A 7498-nucleotide genomic window follows, 5' to 3' on the forward strand; every position below is an offset into this window, starting at 1 on the left:
GCAAATGCATTTACAAAAAATAATGCCCATAACAGGTTCGAATATTAAGGGCTGGCTAATATTAGTTCGAATATCATTATTTTTTTTAATATTCGAATTATATTCGAATAACGAAGTTCGGAGTCAAAGCCCTAGTCTGTATGGAGGAGTGGGCCAAAATCCCTGCTGCAGTGTGTGCAAACCTGGTCATGAATTACAGGAAACGTATGATCTCTGTAATTGCAAACAAAGGTTTCTGTACCAAATATAAAGTTCTGCTTTTCTGATGTATCAAATACTTATGTCATGCAATAAAATGCAAATGAATTACTTAAAAATCATACAATGTGATTTTCTGGATTTTTGTTTTAGATTATGTCACGCACAGTTGAAGTATACCTATGATAAAAATTATAGACTTCTACATGCTTTCTAATTGAGAAAACCTGCAAAATCGGCAGTGTATCAAATACTTGTTCTCCCCACTGTAGCTCATAAAGGGCTTAAACACACCTTCAACTCACAACACAACAGTAACATTAATGTGTTACATTACTCAGTTACAGCCAAATGTAATTATATTATGGCATCACTTTGTAAGCAGTTACCCACAATACTGGATATCCTATGTGTTTAAAAGCATGCAAGCACACTTTTTACTTATTATAAATCAAGAAAACAATTCTTCTCAATTGTAGAATTAATAGAAATATTTGTTGTCTTAAAGAGTGTTCTATATTTTGGAACAAAATGTATGCAGGTTTGAGGAGTGACTAGTTACGTGTAATGAAATGGTTATTAAATTACAAAATTAATGTAATTGTATTTAGTTATATTACTGAGGTAAAATGTGTAATTTAATTAGTTAATAATCAAATTAAAAGGAAATTTCTTTGCATTGATAAAGTCATCCAAATAAAGTAATCCAAAACCACATTTATAATGGGTAACTTATAACAGTAAGCAATTACATTTCAAAAGTAACCTTACTAACACTGAATGTATGTGAGATTCAACACATTTTGTTGTGTGACTGTGTGGAATGTCTTTGAATTGCCATGAATTTAATTCCACTTCCTGCCATTCCAATTCAACTTCCTGTGGGGCGGAGTCAATTCAATTCAAATTCATGAATTTAATGGAGGCCAATTCTGAAATTCTGAATTTTGCACAAGCCTGGCGCTAATACAATCACTTATATGCTACGTGTAAAAAATAAAAACTGGAGGAAGAAGAGTAGGCCTACTAGTCTGGCTATCACCAGACCAAGCTCAATCTTTTAAGATTGAACATTACAGGGCGAAATCAAATCGCCGGCAGGTTGGGCTTGGTCTATAGGCCTTCATCATTAGACGTAACAATGGCTAGTAGAAAACGTAAGGAGAAAGGTGGATGGGAACAATTAAAAAAAAAAAAAAAAAAAGAGGGCCAAGTCTCTCGAGACTAATGCAGCAAAATGCAAAACGCTCAGAGTTAATTTCACATCAGCAAGAGGTACTTGTAAGCGCCAGGAGCAGGACACATTGCCTTGCTGCCTTTGTCCCTATCTTAGCGAATTGTCATCTATCAACATGGGTGTGCATGATGATTATGAAAATGATCGTGCCATTTAGACAGCTAGTGTTTAAAAAAGTTACTGCAGTACAAATTCAAAATACTGGCGAGAGTTGGCTCCCCAGCAGCCCCTTCCTCCCCAGACTCGAAGTTCATGGAGGTTGCCAGAGAGACCGCACGCAGCATCCACAACAATGTTGCTAGATGATTGTCTCACATAGTCATTCATTAATTCACAGCACAGCGGAGTAGCTAACGTTAGATGCTGGCTATATTGACAGTCATAAAAGCCCGTGCTCACACGGCGCTCTGTATCCCAACTGACAGACACTTTTTCGGCTTAGAATTACAGTAGTAAGCTCCAAAACCCCCTCAACCTCGCTGTCCTCTCCACATGCCAGACAAGCACACTTCCTCGGCTTAGAATTACAATAGGAACCGCTAAAAATACCACTACCTTGCCGACTGAACACACTTCATTGGCTTAGAATTATGGCAACAATCGCCAAACACGCTGCAAACTCACAGTTCTCTCTTTCCGATTTACAGCCCACCTCTCGTGGCTTAAAATAACTCACCAAACAGCCATGGCCTGCTTGCCTGGTCCCCCGGTAACGTTAGCGTTAGCATGGCGGCGTTAGCCAGGACTAGCCAGGACCAGTCACGATCACTTTTCTGGCTGTGTCTTTATTTTTATTTTTTTGCGAGTAACCACCTCTGGTACTCTAGCTTTATAATTCAATGTGAGCACACAAATGTTGAAATGACATAAAATGCCCGTCCCTATAGTGGCTGTGATAAATTAGCTTGAAGCTAATGCTTACCTGTTCAGGAGGAAATAAGCCAACTCTGCGTCCTTTTGGGCTCTAAGCTGTTTCCATCTTTCAAATACATCTCCAATATTTACCAGGGGGTTGTTACGTCTCTGGTCACGCAACTGTTAGAAACATGGCAGTTTTTTTTTAGGTCGGGTAGAATCTATCTCCGTTGATCCTGTTCGTTTGTTTGTTTGTTTGCTGCTTTCATGGCTGTAGCCTACTAACGTTACAGCTGGGGTCTGTTTCAGGTTTAACAAACTGAGTGTAACCCTGATCTCTGAGTTGATTTACCCTGAGATGGGAAACTGAGTTTTCGGTTTCAGAACAGCTGATATATGACCCAGATAGCAATGAGTCGGCGGACCACCGGCGGTGCTCCAGAGGCAGTAGAAGCGTCAGAATGGCGTAATCGCAAACACGTTTGCCGGCGGTGCGCTTTTTAAAAGCGGCTGCCGCCTTCCTACCGAGGCCGGCCCGCGGGACAACCGCCGTTCCGCCGCCGTTATACCAAAGGTGGCCATTCTGCGGCCCGTCGGAGGCAAACGCTATTTTCGAGCGATCTGCCGCCGGTTATTGTGTGTATATATATATATATATATATTCATTTATTTATATTTAATATTTATAGCATGCAGTTTATCAAGAATAATGATTGATCAAACCAGACAAATTTCCATTTGGCGTTTTAATTCCACATTTCAAAGTACAGTAACTGTCATTGAAACAAGACGTGTCAGATCACTTAAATACACACATATATATTATATATTTACACATACATACATACATACATACTGAGGTAAAAACAGTAGTAGAACAGACATACATAACTGCAATGCTGACTTGTGACACAAGGATTTACAAGTTCTATTTAACAACAGAATAAAAGTTAAGCACTGTGACAAAACGAAAAAAGCAAATGTTAACAACAGAGTAAGTAGAATATTTGGTGAAATAGGATTTCCAAGCTATTTTTAATAGAATAACAGTTAAAAACACTGATGGAATGAAAGTAGAATTTTGGTACTAGTTAATGTGCAATATCAAGTAACAGGTATGAAATAGGATTTACAAACTATAATACCATTGTTAAGCACTGACTGAATGAAATAAGCCAATACTAAAGTTACGTTAAGTAAAATATTTGGTACCAGAACAGATAATGAGCAGATATCAAGTATTAGAGGTATAATCTAGGATTTACAAGCTATATTTATAAATAGAATAGTTAAGCACTGTAACAATGAAATAAGCAGCAAATTGTATAGGAAGTAATTGAGATCTTTGGTATCAAAGAATGTGCAGGATACCAGGTAATATACATTTTGACATTAAATGTACACATGACAACAAGTGGGAACAAACACAATTAACAGCAGGAAATCTGGCTGTAGAGAACACAGCCAATCAGAACGTGTGGAGTGGTTGGGGTCTGCGTGGGGTAGTGGGCTAAGAATTGCGGGACAGTCTAAGTAATGATAATCAGTCTTTCAAGCCTGACTACGGGATCTCCAGAATGAGGCAGCGCAAAATGGGCATATCTTCAGTGATCCCTCGTGCGCCTGTATAAAGGACAAACAACCTCACCATCCCATATCCATCCAAGGCGCTGCCCTCAAGGCAGGGTCATGGGGAATAAAAATAAAAAAAAAGAAGAAGAAAAAATAATTTCCACAGAGAATAGTGTGGATTGGGTGAGTGTAGTCTGGCACTTCTGGCTTCTTGATGTTACTGACTGCAGGATAAAGAAAGTGTTCCAGTTGTCAGTGATGCGGGGGTGTCAGTAGTCAGCCTAGGTTTAAGGGGTCGGCTGTGGGTCCCTCTCAGCTGTGCGGCGCCTTTTTCCGCCTTCACGGTCAGATGCTTTCAGGTAACGCGTAACGTTAACCTGGACCGCCTCATCAGTGGCTCTCCAACAGACACATTGGCACTGAAATGTTGCTGCATAGTTTCCATTTTGTTGTCCATGCTACGCACAACATCGCCAAACTCTCCAAGACGTCGCAGCATTAGGGTCTGATCTGCACCTACAGGGGTTCCCAGAATAAAAGAATAAAGTAGTCAGTCCTGGTCCCACAACTACTAAACTATGACATTTATATCTAGGTCTACTACATGTTCAGGTGGCCCCAGTGGGAATTAAACCAACAACCACAGGTGTTTGCAAGTTTACCTGATTGCCAAGTGCAAGCAAACGTCTTCAACATTGTCCCAACTTGCTTCACCTGCTCTTGAAGTGAGCCGCTGTCATCCGAAGCTACAAAATGAAAAGGCATATGGTAATTTTGAACCTAAATTACACACAAAAAAAGTAAAATTTAAGAAAGAGTGCATATTCTCACCTGCTCGTGCATTGCTTTCCCTCAGGGTGTGGTTCTCCTCCCTCAGAGCTTGGTTTTCATTCTGGAGTCTCTGGAAATCTACATAAAATAAATAAATAAATAAATACCATATTTCCTGGAAGAAAAGTTTAGCAGTAGAGATAACACACATCAGGTACTGATAAGAGAAATAAGGGTTAAAAGCAAAATTAAAGAAAATGATACATGTACACATACACTATATTATGTCTCGTATGACCGCTTCATCTCATTAGACACCATTGCTTATTATAGTGCATTCACATCTTTGTGTGTAAAAAAAAAAAAAAAGAAAGAAAATTAAACTCACAGCCAATTTCTGATCCATCATTCAGGGAATGTCTGAACCAATGATAGCGCCAGGGCCTCTTTTATGTTTATGGATGGCCTGTAAATGTAAAAAAAAAACACTTTCAGTAAATAAACAAACAAGTGACATTACAGATTTAAATTTCCAGATATTTAAATATTTCCAAAAGTAAGATAATCTGAAAATATCAGAGACATTGAATTTCAAGGCACAAGTATCATTAACTATAAGGGTTAGCTATATGGATATGCATACCCCACTGTCGAAGAAGTTGTGACTTTCACAAAATCTTCCACCGACACATTCAAGCCCCATTAAAGAAACATGTCTAGGTATAGAGAGATTATGTCAGGGCAGTAAGAGTAAAATGCTCACCTCTAACATTCTCTGTCAGCTCAGACAGCCGCCAGTCAGTTAGCTTATCAGCGACAAAGCTGTCCATTCAAAATAACCTGGAGAAAACAGCAATATAGCTAGAGGTTAGCAACAATTCGAAGACTTGACCCACTTCTTAACTAACTCTCACTACTTCAACCAGTAGAGCACTGTTTAATATGATAAGCACGGCACAGCTGGTAAACATTAGTCAATGATTGTGTTGCGTCGTGATAGCCGTGGCTACATGCCAACCACAGAATTAGCTACCACGGCTAACGCTAGTCTCAACGTAGCAACTAGCTAAGCCATGGTCATTTATTTCAGCAAATGGTGCTAAACTAGCAACGGGGACATGGACACAGAAAAGTTTACGTTACATCAACAGTGAAAATAATCGCTTACCTTGAATACACGACGAAGTTTCACCGAAGAAGCACAGGCCAAAACGGATAGAGCGCGAAGCGACGGTTATTTCCAACGACTGTTGTGAGAAAATTCAAAATTCCAAGAACTGCGGGGTGTGGGGGGGGGGCGTTCTTCTTCTACGGGGGTAGAGAGGGCAGGAGGTGTTTCTTCTTCCTCTTCTTCTGAATTTCTGGCAGACTGATGTGTATGTTATAGGAGCAAGGGTTTAATATATGAACTTATTTCTTCTACTTCTTAGTTAATATATCCATGTTTAGAGGGTGTGTCAATTTATTTCTCCTACAAATGGTGATACTGTTTTATCATAATGTACACAACACACAAGTGTGATTGTTCATATTATAAATGTTGACATGACAATATAATAATTAAAAATACATTGAGAGAGAGAGAGAGTGAGAAAGCCAACCCTATAACCCAGAAATGGTTACTCTCTGAAAAAATAACCCACGATTTTAACCCAACATAAATAACCCAGAAACTGGGTTGAAGAAATAAACCAGGAGTTTATATAAATAATTCGATATATTTTACATATATTACTGTATAATCGATTCAGAGTTTCAAAGTAATTTAAATGTCATTTCCTAAATCATACCTTATCATGGAATCAAAAGTCAAGAATCTGTTATAAACCCTAATGGCTTTGGAGCAAAAAAACTATTTGATGTAATTCACATATAGGCTATTATGATTTTATAATCGCTTCAAATGTGAAAATTAGTTAAAACGCTGTCAGTTCCACTCTAACTCCCAACATGCCAAACCAACATGGCTGGTCGATTCTGAGAGTAGCCTTTCAAAGCGGCTTGCCACCAGCCGGCCGCGGTCCATTAGACAGAGGCAACCGCCAGAGAAAGTGAAGCAGTCGGCCCGCCAGCTGTTCGCCGGCGGCATCTCGCAAGAAATGGGAGTGACGTATTCGGCGGCAAACGTTTCATCCCCGCCAGCGGGACGCACCTATAGCCGACAGTTTAGGGCACACCGGCGGCAAAAAGAAGCCCTGCGGATATTTTTTGCTATCTGGGGAGTTGGTTCAATCAACTCAGAATATGTTCACATGTGCGCACCACCACAATAAAGCCCCGTTTACACGAAGGGAAGACGCAGATATTTTCCTGCGGTTTGGCCTCTCATTTACACGAAAACCCCGTTTTTAATCACAGAAAACGATTATTTTTAGTGGAGAAAATTTCTCGTTCTGATAGCTGTAGTTGTTGCCAATGGTGGTCTGCTAGTTACTACAGGTCATATTTTTCTCATATGTCACATTATAGTGAAACTGGATGGAATTAAAAAAACTTTAAAATATTCACCACAAAACAAAAGTACATGTCCTCGTTCTGATTGCTGTAGTAGTTGCCAAAGGCAGGGTGTTACCCAGCTAACAATTTTTGGTTCCCAGAACGTTTGTTTTTGGTTGCGCGAACGTTCCCTGAAGGTTAGGTTTTGGTTATTATGGAAAGTTAGTTGAACGTTCTGGGAACGTTCGTTTTTGGTTGTGTTTTGGTTATTATGGAAAGTTCGTTGAACGTTCTGGGAACGTTCGTTTTTGGTTACATCATTTGGTTACATTTTGGTTCTCCGAACGTTCCCAGAACGTTCCAACCTTTAGATAACGTTCCCCCACCTTTGTAACCTTTATGGAACGTTCCCCTAACGTTCCAACCTTT

At 39.6% G+C, this 7498-nt stretch overlaps 1 long non-coding RNA gene across 2 annotated transcripts; it reads right to left on the bottom strand.

Annotated features, from left to right (window-relative positions):
- Nucleotides 1-3147: 3147 nt before the first annotated feature.
- LOC120559817 lies at nucleotides 3148-6020 on the bottom strand. Of its 2 annotated transcripts, none has more exons than XR_005639367.1 (6): nucleotides 5802-6020; nucleotides 5397-5473; nucleotides 5022-5099; nucleotides 4694-4771; nucleotides 4525-4608; nucleotides 3148-4378 (listed from the first exon to the last, which is right to left on the bottom strand). It is a non-coding gene; the product is annotated as an uncharacterized LOC120559817 (long non-coding RNA). The 2 variants fall into 2 exon arrangements; XR_005639368.1 differs by having other exon boundaries at nucleotides 5397-5455; nucleotides 5802-6019.
- Between the last annotated feature and the right edge of the window lie 1478 nt (nucleotides 6021-7498).

Source organism: Perca fluviatilis, chromosome 5, assembly GCF_010015445.1.
Source record: "Perca fluviatilis chromosome 5, GENO_Pfluv_1.0, whole genome shotgun sequence".
Lineage (NCBI taxonomy): Eukaryota > Metazoa > Chordata > Actinopteri > Perciformes > Percidae > Perca > Perca fluviatilis.